Below are 23139 nucleotides of genomic sequence, written 5' to 3'. Positions count from 1 at the left end.
AAGGAGGTTCAGTGGGTAAAGGTGTCTGTGGCTAAACCTCACAGCCTAAGAGCCCGGGTAATGGAGGGAGAGAGCTAACTCCACATAAACACCGTAGCATATATGCTTTGCACACTCCCTCCTCCCCAAAATAAAATGTAAAAAAGAATAGATTTTGCAGCTGTTGCTGTTTTAATCAAAAGGAATGATTCCGGAGTGCCTTGGGGGAAAGAACCAGTGCCACGAGGCAGCGAGGGATTGCGCTGTCCAAGGTCCTGGTGGAGGTGGAGAGCTGTCCAGCGTTCCGGACTCCGGTGGAGCCATCAGGCTGCCCTGCAATATACCAGCAGGTCTAAGTCCCAGATAGAAGGGTAGGGCTCCATGTCCTTTAAGCCCCTGCAGGAGTTTTCTCATGCTTCTCCCTTCCCCCTTCACTCCCTAATTCCTGCAAAGTAGAACTTTTAAAAACACTAATTTGGGGTCAGAGAGGCAGCTCAGGAGGTAAAGGATCTTGCCATGACCGGAATTTAATTCTCACATTTACATGGTAAAGAGAATCTTCTTCTCCTGCGTGTTGTCCTCTGATCCCGAAAAAAATGCACTATGGCTCTGGCACACGTATACACAGTACACATATTGATGCTGGGTGGCTTACAATTACCCCTAGTTCTCACTCTGGATGATCCAATGCTTTTAGCCTTTGCAGGCATTCACATGTGTGCACATGTGCACACAGACACACATATGTGCATGCACACATGCACATAATTAAAAAATAGAAATAATTCTGTCCAGGTAAGGTGGCCATGATGTGAATTCTAGCACTCGGAAGACAGAGGCAGGCTGACCTCTGTGAGTTAAAGGCCAACTTGGTCTACACAGTGAATTTCACACTATCTGGGACTACACAGTGAGAAACTGTTGTTAATAATAATAATAATAATAATAATAATAATAATAATAATAATAAACAGCGAGAAACTGTAAATAACAACAACAATTCTTTAAAAAGAAGTGAAACTTTAAATTTTTAAAAGACCATAAACCAGATCCTGTTACGTCCCCAATTGCCGCCATCCAAACAGGTTTCCTTCTTCACATCTGAAGCTGTCACCCGGCTCTCAGTTCCTCTGCCTCTCCCACCTCCATGCCACCGTCCTCCTCCAGTGTCCTTGCTTTCATTCTGTGGCCCTGTGGGCCTCCTTGAATTCCCTCCTCCTCCTTCCCCATCTCCCAAAGGCTCAGCCACAGGTGACCACGGGAGGACATCTCCTCTGAGGCTGTCACATCCACCTGTGCTACTGTGCTCGCTGCACTCCCCACTGGAAGGCTTATCTCACTCGCGCTATTACCAGCTTGTTTTCTTTCAGGCCCCTTGTGTGATTTACTCAGTGCTTTTGGCCCCAGCATGTAACAACCCATGTTTGGCGAATGAATCCTTACCCGGCACCTGCTCTGTGACCGACGTTGCACTTGGGTCTGTAGATTCCAGAATAAATAAGATAATCCTTGCCCTCAGGATGCTCACAGGCTAGAGAGAACAGAGTGTGGGATCGCAGGCTCAGAAGGGGGATAATCCCCCTCTCCCTTATTAAAGAATCAAAGGACTTTAAAGTAATCTGGTGGCTCGTCTCTCACCCCTAGCTTATTAGCTAAAATATCCCAAACCTGCCCAGGAAGGTCAAGGACTCTCCCAAGCTCACACGGCATCAGAGGCATGGTCTACATGTGAACCCAGGCTGAATAGCTTCTTTCTAATTTTCACTTGTAAAAAGACCTCCCCACCATCGCCTGCAGCCTGCCCTTCTAGGTGTCACCAGCATAATGACAGAGGGAGAGATTTGATCCAGGGCCTAGGACACCTCCCCTTTCATAAACAGTGTCCACAATGCTCCCCCTCAAAAATCCATCTCTTTTGAGCAATCTTTACCTGCTTGGACTTCCCTGAGCAAACAGAAGCCCTGGGAGAATGCCTCCTGGGCTCCTCAGTAGAGAGAAAACCGACACAACTCTCCCACCTCAGCAGGAATGTGACCAGGATTCAAAGGAAATTCTGGAAGAATACAGGGCCCCAGACACAGTTTTCTTGTGTAGCCCTGCTCATCTCAGTACTCAGCAAGCCACCCGTACTTAGGCCTTCCCTGGCCAGCCATGTGTGACTCTTTTTTTTTTTCCTTTGCTTTTTTGAGACAGGGTTTCTCTGGGTAGCCTTGGCTGTCCTGGACTCGCTTTGTAGACCAGGCTGGCCTCAAATTCACAGCAATCCACCTGCCTCTGCCTCTGCCTCCCAAGTACTGGGATTAAAGGCGTGCGCCACCACCTCCCGGCCATGTATGACTTTTACTAGAGGCCTCCCCCCCCCCCGCCCCTGCACCCCTAACACACAGCTGCTCTCAACCTCTTCACCTTTCCCCTAACTCAGTGCTATATGACCCCTTCTCTGAAATCTCATAAGACCCTAGGCTTCTCCACTTACTTTGTACCATGGTAGGTACACCACTTTCTCTGTGGTTCAAGAAAGGATTGGCCCAGGGCAAGTGACGGAACTGCCTTGTTTAGCCAGAGAACCCGCATATCTAGCACAGACCTGACTCTAGTAGAATTCAGTGTGCGATAGCGTGTCAGTGAAGGGGCCTTAATTGAGCTCTGGGTCCAACCATTATGCCAGATTCTTCTTCTTTGTGAACTTGAAAATGCCAATGTACCCCCTTTGAGTCGCCATCATCATCTTTATCATGGGGTCACTTTGTATATCCATCCCACGGGCTACAAATGAGGGCTTAGGTGCAAGGGACAGGTGATTGTCACTACTATCTCAGGGAAGTTGGCAGATAGCTGTGGTATGAAAGCTGAGCCGTCAAGGATGGGCGCAGCTTTGTAAGCAGGAAGGGCGGACCCAGCCGGAACCCCAGATGCTATAGCAACCTCTTCTGTGTCCCGTCATCCTCTCGGTGCATCCCCAGTGCTCAGCACCTTCACAAGCATCTGCCCACCTCCCTAGGCAGGGTGGCAGAGGATGGGTCAATGCCGGCATGTGATCCGCAGTCCTCGGAGGGTGTGCTTTTCTATGTCTCTTGTGTTGGGGCTGATGGGAGGTGATGAATAAAAGATGGGAGGGGGAGCTCCCGTGGCTTTAAGAAGGATGTGACGAGCATTAAGAGTGGGGAGATTATCGAGAGAGCTTCTCTCTGAATACCAAAAATGCAAAATAAACCAGAGAGCCACCTTCCTGCTTTGAGGTGGTAGAAGCCCAAGGGAAAAAGAGGGGGCTTGGGGACCTCAGTGTGGGAGGGAGAAGGGGAGGAGGAGCAGGGATGGCTAGTGCAGACTCAGCAACGGAGGAGGAAGCTGGTGTAGCAGGAAAATTCAAGACTAGACATAGCCAAGGTGCCCCTAGAGCTGAGGCCAGGGAGCCCAGGGGTGGGCTTCCTACCCTCCTGGACTGACATCTGCCTGATGCTGACAACAATGATCCCCATACCCAAACTTGCACTCAGAGGGAAGGGGTTGCAGGTGTGTAAGGGGGGGGTTGTCTCCTGTGAATGATGTGAGTCTTCTCAAAGCTCACCCCAAGTAACATACTTTTTCCAACAAGGCCACACCTCCTGATCCTCCACCAGATAACCATCAACTGGAGATCAAACATTTAAACATAGGAGCCAATAGGAGTCATTCTCTTTCTCTTTCAAACCACCACAAGGGGGTGTAGTCCATCATGGGAGGAAGGCACAGCAATAAGAGATGTTCTATCCATGGCTGTAGGACGGTTCTGTCCACTGCTGGAGGAAGGCTCCGTTCATGGTTATAGGGGTTCCATCTATTGGGGATAAGGGCTCCATTCATGGTTATAGGGGTTCCATCTATAGGGGAGAAGGGTTCCATTCATGGTTATAGGAGAGATTTCATCCATGGATATAGGAGGGCCCCATCCATAACTGTAGGAGGGCTCCATCAATGGTGGAGAGCTCTTGTATCTATGGCTATAGGAGCAGAAGCTGAGCTCGTTCCCATCTCAGCAGACCAGGAAGCAGAGAACTCCAGACAGAACTACATTGCCATAAAGGCCTCTCAAGGCCTGCTCTGTAATGACCAACTGGCCAGTGAGGTTCTGTTCCCACAGAGTTCCACAACCCCCCAAAACAGAGTTATCAACTGGAGGCTTCACACTCAAACACAGGAGCCTGAAGACGGCAGTTCATGTCTTAGCCATAACACAGGTCAGCCTGGCTCAGGGCTCATCTTGCCAGCCAGTGCTGAACCTCCCTTCCAAAGCACCTGGGACCTGCCAGCCAGAGGGGCAGAGCCACTGCTATGGTCTTAGCTGAAGCATGAGAGGGTGGTGTCTGTATATGGGTGCATGTTGTGGTTGGTATGCCATGGTACAAAAAGGCATGTGTAGTATTATTTCCAAATGAGTGTTCACACCTGTGTGTGTGCCTCTGTGTGTGTGTGTGTGTGTGTGTGTGCAAGTGAGCAGAATCAGAGCTGTGACAGGTAATACCTTCTCTGAGTCTAAAGGAAGCTGAGGCTAAGTGACACCAGAATATAAATGTGTGGGTGACTAGTGCATAGCACTGCGATGTGATTTTTTACGTGTGTGTGTGTGTGTGTGTGTGTGTGTGTGTGTGTGAGATTGTGTGTGCACATGTATATGTGTGTCAGAAGGCTTATTAATGTCTCCATAACTGTTACTGAGCTTATTTGAGACTAGGTATGTACTTGGTGTGTTTGTGTGTGTTGGGTGTGTGTGAGTGCACACACGTCACACTGGAAGGGTGTGCTGGCATCCAGGTCTTCCATATCTTCAACACTAAGGATCCGTCCTTGGTACTGAATCTATTAACAGGGGCATTTGGCCTCTTGGCTGTGCGTTCCAGCATCCTTCCCAGGCCAGGCACAGCCCTCACTCCAAGCTCGGAAAGTACCAAGTCTCAGAAGGGTTATGTGTCATACCTTTAATGTAACAAATTTAGTGGAATTCCTTCTTCCCATAGCACAGCTGAAGGAACCAAAACTCTTGCTTCCAACTTCAAATGACCTTCCCGCCCCCCAAAGCACCTACTACTCTAGGCTTTTTGTACCACAATTTTCCTTAACATTCACAGTTCAGCATGAAGCCCAGGAAAGGGAGAGGAGCAGGGGGAGGGGAACCATTAGCTCGCAGGAGCTGTTCTTGGTGCTGAACCTGCTCCTGCAGGCATCTGTTGGAGCCTGGACTGGGGCCTCCATGTAACTTTGAGAAGCTGTGAACCCTGATCTGAGAATGACTATGGGTCTTGGGGGGTCATATTATTAGGAGCAGAGAGCTGCAATTAGAGAAAGGGAAATTTTCCACTGTGTTACATATGGGTCTGGCATGCCTGGAGCTCACTTCACTGTTGGCTGAACACCTCCTTTGGAGCATCAGGGAGTCAGATGCAGCTGAGAGAGAAGATATACCCACGAGGATGTCACAGGAGAGGAGGATCTTCCCAGAGACAGATGGTGGAGGCCCCAGGAAGACAGATTTCAATTAAGAAACTCTTCTGACAGTCAGGGCTCCTCAGTAAGCGACTGTCTTGTCTCAGCCAGGAATAGGCAGGCTTCTTGAAAGAAAAGTGGCCTTGTGGTAGCAGATCAATCCCTAAATACCATGCCTGCTAATCTACTAAACATTTATTATATGCTGACCACAGCCCACAGGCAATGTGTATCCGTGGTTCCTCCATGTTACCGATGAGAAAACTAAGTTCTGAGGGGGAAACTACTTGGTCAGGGTCGCGTGGCCGGAAAGCCACAGGCTTGGAACCACACGCTTACATCTGACTCCAAACCCATGCTGTTGGCTCAGTGCTGTGAAGACTTCCCAGACCAGCCCAGGGACAGACACCTCAGCCACAGCCCAGCTCCCCAGCTTTCTCTAGCTCCCTCCTTTCTTCCCTCCTAGGGTTGATTTTTAAAGAAGAAATGAATGAAAAATGGATGAGCGGGAGCTCAGGGTGTAGAGCCCAAAGGAGATTAGAATTGATGTTTCTTTCATGAGAATTGGGACAGTGTTCCTCACCTGTGGCAGCTCAAGGAAGCCACTGCCTGTAAGTCACTCAGGCCACCCGCCTGCTGGCCCTGTGGGCTCTCCTGTGTGTGCCACCATCTGCCACCACATCCCCTCCTCCCTTGCCCTCATCTCCAGGGTGATAAAAGGAACCCAGTCCGCTCTGCTGCCTGCTATGAGTTGCAAAGCTACTTCAGGGTGGCCGGCTCTAGGAATGGGAAGGGTGCCAGCCTCTTCAGTGAAAACTCAGCGCGGAGGTCCTGAGAGTTGGCCCATCTCTCAGCCATCACTCCACAACTGGCCACCACCTCTGCTGCTGTCCCCACCAGAAATGGGACAACTCTTCCTCCCTTGCAGGGAAACTCATTGCCACAAAGAAATGAGAAAGCTGGGTGTGGGGGGGAGGGGCGCTCATACCTGTAATCCCAACACTTAGAAGGGAATGAGGCAGGAGAGTTGTTGTGAGTTCAAAACTAGACTGGGCTACATAGTAAGTGCCAGGCCAGCCTGGGCCACAGTGAGACTTTACCACTTAAAAAGTGGTGTGTGTGTTGGGGGCGGGGTCTGGGAATGTAGCTCAGTGGGTAGAATGCTTGCCTAGTGTGCTGAGTCCCTAGGTTCAGTTCTCAGCACCCAAACAACAACAACAACAACAACAACAACAACAACAAATCAAGACCCTACTCACTCTTTAGAGGAGACCCCCCATTACTGAGCCATCATGTTGGGGAGACCTGAGTATTCATAGCTGCTATGGGATGGTCAAGTCTTGCCCCCCAACTTCATCACCCTCTGGACGTCAGATGGAAAGCCTAGAGCACTGTGTGACACAGCTCAGCCCTGAAGGCCACTGGATTTCATGCAGTGAACGTGGACCGCTGCTGACTAAGCTCAGCCAAGGAGCACTGAGCTGGGAGCCGCATCTCCAGAGCACAGGTGGGAGATGATGTCTCCCCTCCCCTGCCTCCTGTTTCTGAGCTCTGCTAAGTGAGGTCCATACCAGGTTCTTACACACAGAGTTGTAGGGTAGGGTAGAAGGTGGGAAGGTGGCAGAAGGGTGTGGCTATGACCCAGCCTGCTCCTTCTGGATGAGGGCAGGGACTGAGAACTAGGTCTGAACCTCTGATGACAGCTGGACCCCAGTAACCACAGAGTATGCAGGCAGTGCCCCACACCCACCTCAGGGCATTCCAGACTCCCCGCCTTGCGTGCCATGGTGCTCTGAGGGGGAGGAGGGGAGGGAATGAGGCCAGAGGCCTCGGGCTCAGGGGAGCACCCTGCACGTCATGCTCCCTCACGCGAGGGGCTTGGCACGCAATGTGAAGGCAGCTGCCCCGTCTCCCCCTCCTGCTGAGAGCACGTGGCGGGGAGCACCCAGCAGCCTAGTCTCTACCCCCCAGCTGAAACCTCCACCCCACACTGCCTATCAATTGGTGCATCCATGCAGTTTCTCAGCAGACAGACTGCGTCCATCTGTCTGTCAGCCATTCTGTCTGATGGCCTTTCTCTCTATACATCAAGTCGGTCCGTCCTCTCAGAGCCACCTCCAGCCCATCTGTAGTGCACCCTAATATCTGTGAGGTTGGGGCATTGGGTACCACTCCAGATTGCTCTGGCTGCCTATCTGTCTTTCACCTGATCTGTCTCTCTGTGTCTACCTGGCAAGCAGGCAGCCTTACCATCCTGTGTGTCTCTTCTTCAGCCCCCTGCTCTTTCTCTGCTCTCTTTTCATTTCTTTCTTCACATGGAGGTGGTCCTATGGTCACCCTTTAAGTCCATCTCTCAAGGCCATGGACCAGTGAGTGAGTCTTCGCCCTCAGCCCAGCCTCTGCCCTCTGTCAGCCCCAGGTTCCCTATTCCAGCCCCATAGTGTGAGAGAAAGGTTTAGCTAAACGTATTTGGGGAAGATGAGGTTCAAATTAATGGTGAAAATAAGGTTTTATGATTCCATTTCAGTTTTATTCCTCAGCCAATTTTCTCCATTAGCTCAGAGCAGGGAGTGAGCACAGCCATCCTCCGCAGTCTTTTATGGTAATGCAGGTTAATGTCTGAGTTTGAGGAGCTCAATTAGCAAATTCATGGACAAGGGGGTCTGTTGGCTTCTCTTGTGAAGCCCGGATGATTCATTAGCCACAGGGAGACACCGGGTTTCATGGCTGCATATAAAACATCAGGCTGCAGTTATCCAAGCTTGGAATTGGGTGTGCATGGAACCAGCAGTTCCTGCTCTCTGCTCTCAGCACAGGGCCTGGCACAGGGGTGGGGGGGTGGTCTCAGTCTTCCACACTTGGCATAGAGGCCGTGGGAGAGCTAAATGTAGAACAATTCAGTTAATTGGTGTTATCAGTGCTAGCACAGAGACACATGGAGCCTGGAACAAAGATCCTGAAGAAACCGACATCCCTGGGTCCCTGAGATCGCTCACCTATTAAAGGCACTTTGTCACCAAGTCTGATGACCTGAGTTTTGTGGAAGAAGAGAGCTGACACACCCAGTGACCCACCCCCAGGAAAGCTTTGTACCCTAGCCACATGGTAAATGCTAGACGAGTGTTTGTTGCCTGACAAGAAGGAGGGAAAGAATAAGTGCGGCTGGTCTGCCTCATCTGCAAGGCAGGCTGCCCCGACAGGTAGAGAAACCTAGTCTGGACATCCTGGGGTTGGAGACTTCAAAAGATAAAGGAGTCATTTCCGGGATCACAGCTTCTAGGCTTTCAGGGCTGGGCCTCCATGCTGAGTGGAGGTGCTGCATGTGGCTTCCAACCCTAACCCTAACCCATGCCCTCTCTAAGGGAAGGGAGCCAAACAAGATGGGGGGTGGGGTGGGGGGAGGAGGGGAGGGGTGGGGGGGGCCGCAGGGAGATGGGGGCGGGGGCGGGGGCGGGGGATGACTAGTCTCGCTTGGAAAATGTTGAAACTAAAGCCCAGAGAGGGAAGCCTCTTGCTCATGGCCACACAGCAAGTTACTGGTCAAGACAGAATCAGAAGACAGGCCTTCCGTGTCTGACCCCTTGGGGCCATTCCTGCCACCAGAATGTCAGTTCCCTGAGGGATTTTTGTCTCTCTACTCACAGTGAACTTCCAAGTCCCTGGAACTGGGGACCTCAACAGTGAGCAACTGCTCTTTCTTACAGAAGAGAATGAGTGAGCGGAGCAGAGGCAGGGGTGGGGGTTGAGTAGGGGGGATGTGAGGTGGGGGGGTTGAGTAGGGGGGGTGTGAGGTGTGGGGGGGTCAGGTGAGGGTGAGGTTGGAAGTTCTAGGCCTACCTGGACAACAGAGGGAGTCCAAGGCCAGTCTGGACAACCTTGTTACCTTTTGTCTCAAAACAAAAAAAAAGTGAATAAAAAGTCTGGGGCTATGGCTCAGTGGTCAAGCACTTGCCCAGCATACATGAGGCCCCAGGTTCAATTCCCAGGAAGGAAACAAAACAAACCAACAATAATGAAAGAAAGGAGTGAGTCTTGTGCCTACCCACGAAAGCAAGAAGGTAACCATCTTCCACTTGGCCAGTTCCCATCACCTGTGTCATAGTGGTGTGAGTGCCACTCTAGGCGTCCCTAGAGCCCCGTGGAGAGTTTACCATCCAGCCCTGTGCCCCCCCACCTCCTTTCCCCAGGTGGGGAATCCCTTCTCTACAGGGGCAACTTCACCTGTGACAGGTGAGTGAGGGGTGGACTCAGATTCTGCCTTGCCTGCTCTGCACCTGTGCCCTCCACAGGCTCCCTGCCCAAGCATCCCGCTGAGGCTGAGCCTCCCTTCCACAGCCTTCCAGCTTCCTGAAGACCCAGCCCACACTGACAGGTCCCTAGCCCCAGGCAAGCGACCCAACCAACCAGCAGGATCACCTCCCAGGGGCTGCAGTCAAAGCTGTGACAGTGAGAAAGAGAAAGGCCCAGCCCAGGGGGAAGGAGGCCAGGCCCTGGGCGACCCCCACAGGGGGCTCATCAGTTTGGCAGAGGCCTCTGAGTGACATGAGGTTGACACTTTGCACACAGCCTGGCAGGCACTGCCTGTCTCTCCCAGGAAGGGGCTCTGGTGGGAGGGGCCGTGATGGGAGAAGGATGTGACAGCCAGGCCTTCGAGAGCAGCCAGGAAGTTGAAGACAAAGCAGAAGGCGCCAGTCTATATGGAAGATGCTGATAGGCAGCGGCCAGCATCCTCAGAGCCGGGATTCATACCCATGATGCTCTCTACCCTTCACAGCCGTGCAGGAGCTAGGCCTTGGGGGTATCTGTTGTACAGTCAGGGTGACTGAGACTGGAGGCATGAACTAAGGGGCAGATATAGAACAGGGTTCTGTTTGACCCTGGAGCCTTCAACCTTGAAGTACCTGGTGGCTCAGAGAGTAAGAGCACTGGCTGCCCTTCCAAAGGTCCCGAGTTCAATTCCCAGCAACCACATGGTGGCTCACAACCATCTATAATGTCTGATATGCTCATCTGGAGTGAAGGCATGCATGCAGGCGAAACACCGTATGCATCATAAATAATCAGAAAAAGAAAACACGAGAAGCCTCTGTTGAAAGAGGTAAGGAGAGAGGCTGGGAAGATGACTCAGCGGTTGAGAGCGTGTATTGCTTTTACAGAGAACTAGAGTTCAGTTCTCAGAACCAACACGGCGGCTCACAGTCTTTAACTTATAGCTTCAGGGGATCTGCCGCCCTCTCCTGGCTTCCTCAGGCACATGTTCACACGGCCGGTTTTTCATAGCGACATATGCATATACACATGAATCAAATACATTTTAGAACAAGAAAGAAGCTCGACACTAGGGTACATGCCTGTAACCTCAACATTTTGGGGACAGAGATGGGGGGGGTTGGGTTCCTGAGAGCTCAAGGGTCAGTCATGCTAGCTGAAATGTGACGTTCCTGACCCAGGGGGAGACCCTGTCTCAAGGCAATGAGGTGAAAGTCATGGAGAAAGACATCTGACGTCCTGCTCTGACCTCACATATAGCCACATAGAGAGAAAGAACGGTGTAAGGAAAATATATATATATATTAAAGTGAGGGGACTCCCTTTCTTTCTAAGTACTTGCTTCTGAGCCGGGAGAGGCAGGGGACGTTACCCCCCCCCCCCCCCCCCGCCTATCAGTTACAACACAGACTCAATAATAACCCTCCTTCGACCATGGATTTCCTCACTGTGTGACCTTGGGCCAGTTGCTTAATCTATCTGGTCCTGAGCTGTGGCCGTCTCAGCATGGGAATCCATCCTCCAGGCCTTAAAGAAGCATCCTGGGCTGTAGTGTTGGAAAAAAGGGAACTAGTCTGGGACGGGGCGGGGTGGGGGTGGGCAGAAAAGGGAGAATGGTGGAGAACCCTCATCCTGGACAGGGGATCAGGTGACTAGAGGTTACTTGCCAAGGTTGTCCAGCCTGGGAGTGTCCCTGTCTAGTGTCTTCCGCTATGCAGCTGCTACAGCAGAAAAAAAAAAATTTTTTTTTTCTTTTTTTCAAAAAAATTTCAGAGCTTCACCTTTGCCCCTTGTTTCGGGTTTCTCTTTCTTTGTTCCTTTTTCTTTGAAGTGAATTAGCACATCGGGGTTCTCAGAAACTCCCTTTTTGTCTTTTTTAAACAAATAAAAAAAAAAAGCAAACCCCCGTCTCGGAGACCCTGAAGACTAGGATGTCATCACGGCTTTCTCTCGCAGCCCCTGAGAGAAAAAACGCGGATGTCTCCCTGTGTCTCCAGCGCCTGTCCCTATCATGGAAAGGCCCTGCGGGAGGGCCTCGCTGGACCAGCTGCTGCATAAACAGTGAGGGACTTCAGACAGACTGGAAAATCAGGCGACACTTCAAAGGCTCAGTGACAGGAGGCAGCGGTGATGGGAGCGTGGAAGTGGTCTCCCCTGATGGCCAGCTGAGAATAGGAGGTTGGACTGCGGCTCTGTTCTCACCAAGACGAGGCTAGAGGTAGACAGAAGGACAAGGATGCCTCCTCCTCAGCGGAGGCTGGTATAATATTTGTCAACTGGCAAGCACTGCGGGGCTTGACGTGCCTGCTAGCAGGTGAGGGGAGTGCAGAGAAGAAGCCAGGGGGCAGAACAGCCCTCCCCATAGCCAGCCAGGCGGCTCTGGCAAGGCAGCAGACCCTGGGCACAGCTGGGTGCCAGGAGTCTAAGTGGCCCTACACATTGTGATGGGGCACAAGCAAGACCCAGCCGGCTCACTGAGCCCCAAGGTGTGCCAGGCATTGGTGAGCACAACACAGCTTAGAATGGATGGTCTTCTCCCATTCAGATGGAAAAGCTGGACACCTGGCCCCAGGGCAGCTACAGAAGCCTCCCCTCCGAAAGAATGGGGTGGGTGATGGTGCTAATCTGTGTGTGTGTGTGTGTGTGTGTGTGTGTGTGTGTGAGAGAGAGAGAGAGAGAGAGAGAGAGAGAGAGAGAGAGAGAGAGAGAGAGAATGTGTGATATATGTATGTGCATGTGCATACATTTGTCTATGTGCACCAATGTGTGTACAGATGTGTGTGTGTGAGCATGCATCACATGCCTGGGTCTTTCTGGATACCTCTTCTATGCTCACACTTGGCTGGGAAGATTCCTGGGTTCCCTGATCTGTCTCCCTCATCCCTCTCCTGTTTCTCTCCCTTCCCTCCATGGGAAGATGGAACAAGATTGCGTGGATTCCAATCCACTGATCTCTCGCCCTGTGTGCCAGGAGTCCTCGGACAAGAACTGCTCTCTCCTAGCCTCTACTGGGAAATGCCAACCTCCTTCCTAGCCTCCCTAGTGGGAGGAGGGTGGGTCAGCCCAGCCTGGCATACAAGCCCCAGCATACACTCTCCCCCCTCCAGCCTTCTCCCTTGGTGGGTTAAGTCCTTGTGCCTTTGTTTTCCCATCTGTGTGACACAGATGGTGCCATTTACCTCGAACGCACCTGTGTAAGCAAGGTGGGTGGACTTGGCACTCACCGCTCCTGTGATGTGTGCATGTATGTGTTCTACAGTTTTTACTCATCTCAAAGGTTCAGAGGAATGGCTTTTTACACAGCCCCAGACAAGAGCCCACCACCCACATGAAGCATTCCCAGCATTCCTAGCATTTCTTTTCCAGTCAGTACTTCACCAACAGCTGGAAAAGCCCACCAAGCTGCTGGAGCTGCAGGGGGTGTCTGGATCAGGTCGGGGAGGGGGAGACAGGCAAGCTATAGATGGCCTGAGTTGGGGTCTCAGGGGATCCCTTCCCTGGAGCCGGCAGTTGTGGGAGGAAAACAGCAAGCCTGTGGCAGGTAGTCACGTACACGTGGGGGCTGGGGGCTGGGCTGGCCCCACACTGTAGAGAGGTGGGCAGCTGCTGCCCAGGCCCTTTGATGTGACAGAGATGGAGACACACACATGCCCGACAATTAATTAATTGTGACTTTCAGCGCACAGCAGCCGCTTCCTATTGATCTCCTCCCGTCTGGAGTGAGAGAGACAATTAGGGGGAGCACGGCCGCTGCGGCTAATTACCGAAGAGCGAGAGCCATGCCTTTCAATGTATTAAACTCTCATCGCTGCTGTAACCTGCTCATCCCAACTGCTGAGATGCAAAGGGGCCCACTCTGTGGTAGCACCCTAGGTTAGTCACCCCCCCCCAACAGAAGCAGGAGTCATGTCCCCCTCATCGCTAAGGACGATCTTGCCCAGCCCACACCCAGCCCTGGGATTTGGCTGAGGAAGTCTAAGGGTCACAGCAACCTCAAAACCAGCACATCAGAATAAGGGGTGGGGTGGGGGGCAGCCAAAATATGACAGGTGGATATCTCCCTGAGGCTGGAGGCTTCTTGAAGACCTAGTTGTGTCCACATCCACCGAGCCACAAAGACTCCATGGAGAGAGCAGCCAGCCCTTTTGCTAGAGATCACTATGGGGACCCAGCACATCTGTCAACTCCTGTTGGAGCCTCCATGCAGTATATGACTTTGCTTAGGGCCTGCAGATAGAAAAGTCTGTCCTTTTCGTTTTATGCCTGTGGAAGCCAAGGCTCTCAGAGAGGCACGTTACCTGCTCAAGGCCACACAGCAGTTATGTGCTTAAGTCTAAGTTCTACTCCGAGCCTCTTGGTGCATGATGAGGTCTGGGTGGTTAGCATCACTTTTGGACCTGACACCAGGGACACTGTGAACATCTAGGTTTGTTTGTTTGTTTGTTTGTTTGTTTGTTTGTTTTGAAGTCACTGATCTGGGATGATGGCTTGGGGTATAAAGTATAAGCTTGCAGGCCTGGGTTTGAACTCTCCAAACCCATGTAAAGCTAGATGCTGCTGACAGTGTGTGTGTGTCTGTGTGTGTGTGTGTGTGTGTGTGTGTGTGTGTGTGTGTGTGTAATCCAGCACTCCCTTGGAGAAATGGGATGCAGAAGACCCGCTCAAAAGCCAAGGGCCAGCTCACCTGGGATAAGCATCAGTGAACAAGATACCCTGTCTTGGCTGGGGAGATGGCTCAGCGGTTAAGAACATTGGTTGTTCTTTGAGAAAACCAGATAACCTGAGTTCAATTCCCAGTGTCCACATGGATCCTCACAACTATCTGTAAGCCTGGTTTCAGTGGATCCAATCTGTCAGAAATTCAGGCAAAGATATCTTGTCTCAAACAAGGTAGAAGGTGAGACTAGACACCCAAGGGTGTCCTCTGACCTCCACATGCATGCTGTTGCATTAATGCACACACAGAGAGATGAAAGAGAGAAGAGAAGGGGAGAGGGAGAGAGAGAGAAAAAGAGAGGGAGGGAGGGAAGGAGGGAGGGAGAGGGAGAGAGGGAGGGAGAGAGAGGGGGGGAATTGATTCAAAAGCTGGAAACATGGCAAAATGACCAGTGCTTCCCATGATAGGGACACTGATGCCCCTCAGGTGGTCACTCATTCAAGTCTGCCTGTGGGTGGATTAGAGATCAGGTCACACCTCTAAGACATTGCACTACTGGGAGTGGCTAGTAACAAGCTAGGTTTGTCCTGGAGGAAGAGCTTGCATCCCGCCCTTCTCTAAGACATGCTAACTATAGCCATCTCTTGATGGGGCTCTCCAGCTGTGGAAGGGATGAGAAGCAGAGCTCTGAAAGCCTGAATCTGTGAGTACCAAGAAGGAGGTTTTGCTGCAACTTCCATCCTCCTTCCTGAGCAAGCCCCCCAAAATGCCTGGCCTGGGGTGATGCCAATTGAGTCCCTGGTGACCACAGTCTTCTGATTCCAGCAACCGTTCCCGGCTCTGACTCTCTCAGGAGACTCTAAGCCCTCTAGAGAGGTAGCAGTCATTTATTTGGAAATTCGTAAGGCACAGACGGCTAGGCAGCAGGGAAATGGGCTAAGTCATATCAGGACCCTGGACAGCGCAACAGGCACTGGGAAGGGACAGTGCCCCCTGCAGGTTCTTTGAGAACATGGCCTGAAAGTAAAAAAAAAAAAAAAAAAAGGATGGACGGATGGAAGGGTGGATGGAGATTAAGATCATGAGGACACCACCCCTCCACCACCTTATCAGTCAGGGTAAACTGAGTCACAGGTGCTAAGAACAGCACTTCAAAGGTTTAACCATGGTGATTTCTTCATCACACCTGCAAAACCCATCTGGGTCCCAGTGACTCATCAAGACACATGCAGCGAGCCAGGTCCCCAGGATCCTGGGTCCTCAGTAGATAAAGAGCATGCTGGGGAGTTTGTATCTTCGACGTCACTTTGCCCCCGTGATGCAGAGATGATCCAGAATATGCAAACCTGCCACACTGCCAGACACACAGGACAAGGCAGGACATCTGGAGGTCTCCAGCCCACAGTTGACAATGCTTCACACAGCCCCTCTCACTTCTAACTCATGGATACTTCCAGGAAAACACAATTCTGGGAGAGTCTGTAGAACACACGTCAAGGCCTTGGACTCTGGACTTGAGGCGATCTGAGTTCAAATCCCAGCTCCACGGTCGAACACACTGATGGTCTCCACAGGCGGTGAGAGTCCCATCACAGCACATATGCAAGCAGAAGCTGGACAGCCATGCTGGGCTGGGCACACCATTATCACAAAGCTAGTGTTCTGTCTGGAAACACATATTCCAGCCTGGCCTCTAACCCTGGAGCAGAGGAGAGCCTTGGAGCCTCTGACCCTCCAGCTCCCACGTGCTGAGTGCTGAGCCAACAGGTGTGCCCCCCAACTGTTTCTGTTATGTGGGTGCCAGGCACGAAAACCAAAGCTTTGTGTTCGTTAGGCAAACACTGCTATGTCTCCTGCCCCACTTTTATTTGATTTGAAAAACCTTCTATGGCAGTAAGATTTATAAAGATATATAACTTAATGCCTCACACTTCATGAACATTGACAAATGTATACACCCATGTGACTGACACACTACCTCGGATGTCAAATATTTCCATTACCCTAGGAAACTGCCCTGGCCCTGTGCCCTACGCACCCATGAACAAGGGTGGAACTCCAGGGGTGCTGGAACAAAACTTGGGCTAGCCAACAAACTCTGAGTCACTTCTAACTCCCCTATAGAGAGCTCTCCTTTCTGCACAGAAAAGGGCACAGGATTTTAAGAAGATGTGCATTCACTGTCAGGGGTAACTCTACACTTGAGCCAACTGGAGAATCAGTGGTGCCTCCTTCTGTGTATACCCACAACCTCCCTCCACATAGTAGGTGTGAACTCTAGGCTTGGCCCTGTTTGGGGGGAGGGCTTTCAAATCACCACCCTGGAGCACCCTAGAAGGCAGTCCTGAGCGGGGCTCTGCCTTGTCTTGGCAACACATAGTCCTTGGTGTACCCCCACCCTGCCTGCTAAGCTTCTGTGTCCTGAACACCTGCTAAGCTCAGACTGTCACTCCCAGCCTCTCAACACAGCCTGATCCACGTGTGTTAGCTTCTCCCAGTGCGCTGAGAAAACTAAGGCTCTGGATATAGAGTCAAGGTCACAGGCAGCCAGGAGACAGGAGAGGCAAATTCAGGAACCTCGTTCTCCTCTGCCTCCCCAGGTACCTCCTGGAGGGGGTGGCAGGTAAACCCGGGACCCTGTTCCTCTTACTCTGACCCCTTTACCCTACCCAAGCTCCGTTCTAGATCTGAGAGATGAATTTCACCCCCATAAACACTGCCCTTTCCTGGAGCCTATCCACCACACCCCACACCCCCGTGCCAGCCAGGCTCCGGGCTATGACAGCCCTTCCCAGGAGCAGCCGGGGCTCCTTTGCATACTACGGCTCATTTGCATACTACTTAGGAAAAGCCTTCACTTTTCCCACCTGCAGCACACTCCGGGCTGATTACTTCTCCCCACATCGGAGAGTTAATTACTCTCCCGCGTCGACCGGGTGTTTATTTGCAATCAGCAGAGGGCTGGGGGCGGGTTGCAGGGGGGGATGGGGTGGAGGGGGAGGAGGTGGCGCACCAGCCGAAGCAACTGTTCATTAGCCCAAATTTCAGAGCGCAAGTGAGAGGGAGCTTCCTGCGTGGTAAGGGCGATGTCAAAACCCAGCCTTGGCCCAGCATGCCCATTCACCCCGGGCACGTCCCCAGCTCTGGGGAAAGGAGCTAGTTGATTAGACCTGAGGTCAGGGCGACTGTTGAACAAAGGCCCACAGGGAACTGCTGGCAGGACAGACAAGCTCCCGAGCAGCCCAATTACACCGCGGCCAAGGCGCAGGGACACCTCCCAGCTGGCTTCCCCAGCTGCCTGGCTTTTCTCTAAGCCTTTTCTCCTAATCCTCCTGATCTCTTTACAACTCACCTGCCCAGAGCCCAGCTGGGTGGCTTCTAGCTGGGATTTCTCCAAGAGGCTTACCTGGCCCTTCCTGGATTTGGCCACTGCTTTTCCACCATCCAGGGTGCCCCACTACTACCAGGGCAAGGAAGGGGACAGGAGTGTCATTTCTTTCTGTGTTTCTCCACTCTTCCCTAGAGAAAAAGAACAATTTTGCTGCGGCTACTGTTGTTTGTTTGTTTGTTTGTTTGTTTTTTGAGACAGTGTCTTTCTCTCTCTCTCTACGTAGCCCTAGGCTGTAGACCAAAGGCTGGCCTTGAACTCACAGAGATCCACCTGTCACCTCTGCATCCTAAGTGCTGGGATTAAAGGGGTCGGCAACCTCCTAGTTTCTTTCCCAGGCTTTCCAACATTTCACCGTAGAAGTGGCCCTCTAAGGGTGGTGTGGTAGGTGAAGGCAGGGGAAGGAAAGGCTTCCCGGGTACCACCAAGAAACACAGACTCTGGAGGCCTGGAAGGCTCAGCACACACCAACTGAGGTCCCTCCACCCCTACCTCCACTTTTTGCGTGAGGTCCCTGGGTAGAACCAAAGTGGTGTTGATGGTGATGCCCAGCTGCCTTCCACAATGCCTGTTCAAAGAAAGGTGTGCAGTGCAAGTGTGCAGCGACGACCTCCATAACCGCTGCCAGCCTCTCCCAGCTCCAACCTCCACAACTCTTGCTTGTCTGTCCAGGGCTGAGGGCAAGACCGGAAGGGGAGACCCAAAGGAGCCCATCATAAAAGGTGGAGGGGGATAGTGTGAGAGAAGGGAAGGTGTCTCCTCCAAGGTTCAGGGGCTTGGGGCTGTGGAATAGTGAGCCTTGGTGGGGGGGGGAGGGGTAGGCTGGTGAGTGTGAATCTGCATCCCGCCCCCCCCACACACACCCCAGGGTTAAGGAAACACCACAAGAGAGACTTCAAGGCAACAACAGTGCAGTGCAGACGGATCACCCATTGGCAGAAGTACTGGGAAGCAGGCATGGTGGGTAAGTGTGATGGATGCCAGGCAGCTGAAGACACAGAACTGACATGCAAGGCCACTCAGATGCCACTAGGTGCCAGGAGGTACAAAGGAGCATGTGGTGAACTCTGTGCCTGAGGCTGGAACAGTGGTGATGGGAAGTGAGACATTCTGCTTCCAGAAGGGAGAAGACCTACTACGGCCTCAGAGAGGTTCCAGGCCACTTGTGGGTACAGTAGAAATGTCCCAAGTCTGACCAGGTGGCAGTGGACGTAGAGACACCTAATGTCCAAATATCATACATCAGGCATCTCACTTTACACAAACTATCTCTCTCTCTCTCTCTCTCTCTCTCTCTCTCTCTCTCTCTCTCTCGCTCTTTCTTGCTCTCTCTGTCTCTCTCTCTGCCTCTCTTTTTCTGTTTCTCTGTCTCTCTGTGTCTCTCTGTCTCTGTCTGTCTGTCTCTGTCTGTCTTTCTCCATTCCTCCCTCCTCCCTCCCTCCCTACCAGATGTAGGGATCACAGGTCGGCATCACCATGCCTCCCTAATGATTTTAAACGAAAAATCAAAAAGAAAAAAAATAGAATTATATGCATATTTAACTACACTTTGCCTGCTATGATTCAAAAGGGGGAAGTTAGAAATGGCGATCTGCATAAAGCAGGGGAGTGCTGCTTTTGCTTCTGAGATGAGCAGTGTAGGGGAGACCTTCAGTTCCCGAGTCTCCCTCAGCTCCTGTGACCCTTCCCGATCTAAACACCTCAGTGCCTGCGACTCCTGTCATCAAAGAGCCAGTTCCTTCTCAGGAGGGAGCATTGGTTAGCACTAGTCAACTGCTCAATTGAATGGAAAATCTGTCCCAACATCAAAGCCCAAAGGGACAGCAGAGGACCCTTGCAGAATGCTAATATGTCCTCCAATGTGGCATTTTCTTTGCATGTTCCCCCCCCCCCACCAGCAGTGGTTTGTTTTCAGTGCCAGGGATTAGAACCAGGGCCTCACACATGCTCAGCAAGTGCAACCCCTGTGACCCACACCCCTGCCCACCAACAGAAATGCTGCCACAAAACGGGGGCTCACATAAAGGCACTGATCTGGGAGTCCAGCCCTAATGGAGATGGAAATCCACCAGAGAAAAATCTGAATAATTGAAAGGATAATTTTTTTTCTGGGTCTAGTGCTGCAGGCCTGTAATCTCAGCTCCATGGGAAGATTGTGAGTTCAAAGCCAGCCTGGGCTACAGAACAAAGTCAAGCTCAACCTGGGCAACTTAGCAAGACTCTGTCTCAAAATTAAATGTAAAAGGAGAGCTGGGAATGTAGTGCTAGCATGCCTAGTAAGTGTGAGGCACTGGTTCAACACACATACACACACACACACACGCACATGCACACTTGCTGTTGTTATTCTTTTTTTGTTTGTTTTTGCTTTTTTTTGAGACAGGGTCTCTCTGTGTTAGCCTTGGCTGTCCTGTACTCGCTTTGTAGACCAGGCTGTCCTCAAACTCACAGCGATCCACCTGCCTCTGCCTCCCGAGTCCTGGGATTAAAGGCGTGCGCCACCATGCCCGGTACTATTGTTAATCTTTAGACCCCTGATTCCACGAAACATCTGAAAACAGAAGGCATGACTTCATGATCAATGCTGCCAGGGCTTCTCAGTCAACTGTTCCCGCTCCAGAGGTCTGAGCTCTGTGGACAGGAATAATGTGCCCACCCGCATCGTATAGGCCTGAAGATGTCCCCTGTGCAACATTTCAGGGGTGTTGCTGACCCACTCTGTGTGTGTGTGTGTGTGTGTGTGTGTGTAGACCAGAGGACAACCTGAGAACCTCAGGTGTCATTCTTTAAGCTCTATCCACCTTGATGATCTGTCTGTCTGTCTGCCTGTTTGTAGACAGACTCTCACTAGCCTAGTATTCACCGACTGGTCACTGAGTTGCCGGGGTCCACCTGTCTTCACCTCCCCAGCGCTGGGACAATATTCGCACCATCACAACGCATAAAACGTTACATGAGTCCTAGGGATCAAACTCAGGTCCTGATGCCTGCAAGCAAACACTTAGCCCATCTCCCCAGCCCTGAGCACTTACTTTTTAGGCTAATACTATGTATTTATTTATTTGGTTAGTTTGTTGTTGTTGGTTGGTTGGTTGATTTTGGTTGTTCGTGACAGGGTTTCTCTGTGTACCCTTGGCTGTCCTGGAACTCACTCTATAGACCCAGGCTGGTCTGGAACTCAGAGATCAGCCTGTCCCTGCCTCCCAAATGTTGGGATTTAAGGTGTGTGCGCCACCAGTGCCCACCAGCAGGATAGTACTATGTGTGCTAATGGGAATGTTTGCCCTTCTCGCAGGTGTGTGCACAGAGCCATGCAGCGTGTGGGAATGAGGCAGGCAGATAACCATGCCTTTCAAAGCCAAGTTTGAGCTGTGTCTAAGGAGTGCCAAGGGTCACCTGCCACTTCATGGAAATGTCACTTTGCATAATGTACTGTTTGCTCCAACAAGACAGCTGTGAACTGGGAGGAAATTAACAAGTCAAGATTATTTTAGCCTCATAGAGATGTAAATGATGCTTTTCCGTTAGCCTTTATTGTCCCACAGAACTATAAAATATTTTTAATTGTATTATATTTAGTCATTTATTTTGTGCACGCATGCATGCACAGAGTGCGTGCGCATTGGTGGTGGTGGTGGGGTTGTCAGAGGGCAACTTTGGGAGTGGTTCTCACCCTCCACCATGTGGCTCCCAGGAATGGAACTCAAATCATCAGGTTTGATTCCACAAGAACTTTACTCAGCTTTGTATTTAACACATCAATCTCACGAATCTTCCAGACGTCTTGTTACTTTGATGGGACTCCTCTCTTCTCTCTGTAGATGCATATGTGAGTTTTGGATGTCCTTCATTGAGGCAGCTGAGGTCCTGGTGGTCTGTCTCATTTATAGACCACAAAAACTGACATGTTCTAAGAAACATCGTGTGTGTATGTGTGTGTGTGTGTGTGTGTGTGTGTGTGTATTTATGTATGTATGTGTGTATGTATGTATAGATGTGTATCTGTGTGTATGTGTGTATGTATGTATGTATGTATGTATGTATGTATGTATGCACGTAGTGTATGAATGCTTCCATTCCATAGCAAGTCAGAAGACAACTCAGATCACCAGGCTCAATAGCAAGCCCCTTTATCTGCTGAGACGTTTCTCTGGCCCTTGTTTTTGTTTTTGTTGTTGTTGTTTCGTATAAGGCCTCACATAGCCCAGGCTTCAAACTCACTATACAACCAAGGTGGCTTTGAGTTCCTGATCTTCCTGTCTCTGCCTCTCTAGTGCTAGGATTATAGGCATGTGCCACCATACTTGATGTAATGGTAGATTTTTTTTTAAAAATGCAAATATGTGTGATTTTTTTTTTTTCAAAAACAGTGCTGAGATGAAACTTAAGACCTTGTGCAAGCTAGGCAAGTCTCCAAGCTGAGCCACATGCCAGCCTGGTGGTTCTGTTGTTTCAGCTGCTGTTATTGTTATTGTTATTGTTTCCACTGGTTTAAAGATCTTGGGCATAGATCAGCTGGATGAGTGCTTGCCTAGGATTCATAAAGTCCTGGGGTCGGTGGCCAGCTCCGAATGAACCAAGCATAATGGTGGCACACCTGTAACCCCAGCACTCGAGAGGGAGGGACAGGAGGGTCATGATGTCAAGACCAGCCTGGGAAACATAAGAACCTGTCTCAAGAAAAGGTGCTCAAAACAGCCACAGGACAAATATGCCCTCATTTCTCCCCCACAGACAGAGTTTTCTGCCTAAAAATGGGCAAACTTGGATGCAGGCAGAGTTAACGGCCAGACTCTGCCAAGACAGGGTAAGCAAGTCCTCAATGGTTTCTGCTTCACAAATATGTCTATCAGATATACTGGGCCAGAAGGCTGAAGATGATGCTCCAACGTTATAGAGAGTTTTGGGTGTCTGTTCAGGCAGTAAACTGTCTCTGTCATTTTTTTTTCATTTTGGAAGCTGCTAACCTGCATTTCCCTTTTACTCAGGTAGTTAATTTTATTCCTTCTCAAGTCTCTGATGGGGTTGATGACCAGGTAGTTAATTTTAAAACTAAGTTTAGTTATTTAAGAATTAAAAAGATACTTTTAAGTCTAGATAGATAGTTTTAGGTTGATAGATTTGAGCTTTAATAGAGGCTGATTTAGGTTCAAAACTTTAGATTTACCAAGATAGAATAGATAATATTTTCTACAAGGTTACCAAATACATTTTGATTAAAAATTTAAAAAAAAAAAAAAAAAAGAAAGAAAGAAAAAGAAAGTTGCTGAGGTCACAAACCTGAGAACGTGAGCTCATATCCCATGGGAGGTGAGAGCCAACTCCAAATGCCTCTGACCTCCATACATGCTCTGTGTCACACGCACCCACACTAACATGTATATAC

Source organism: Acomys minous, assembly GCF_964271855.1.
Source record: "Acomys minous genome assembly, chromosome: 6".
Taxonomy (NCBI): domain Eukaryota; kingdom Metazoa; phylum Chordata; class Mammalia; order Rodentia; family Muridae; genus Acomys; species Acomys minous.
This window is presented reverse-complemented; position numbering follows the sequence as displayed.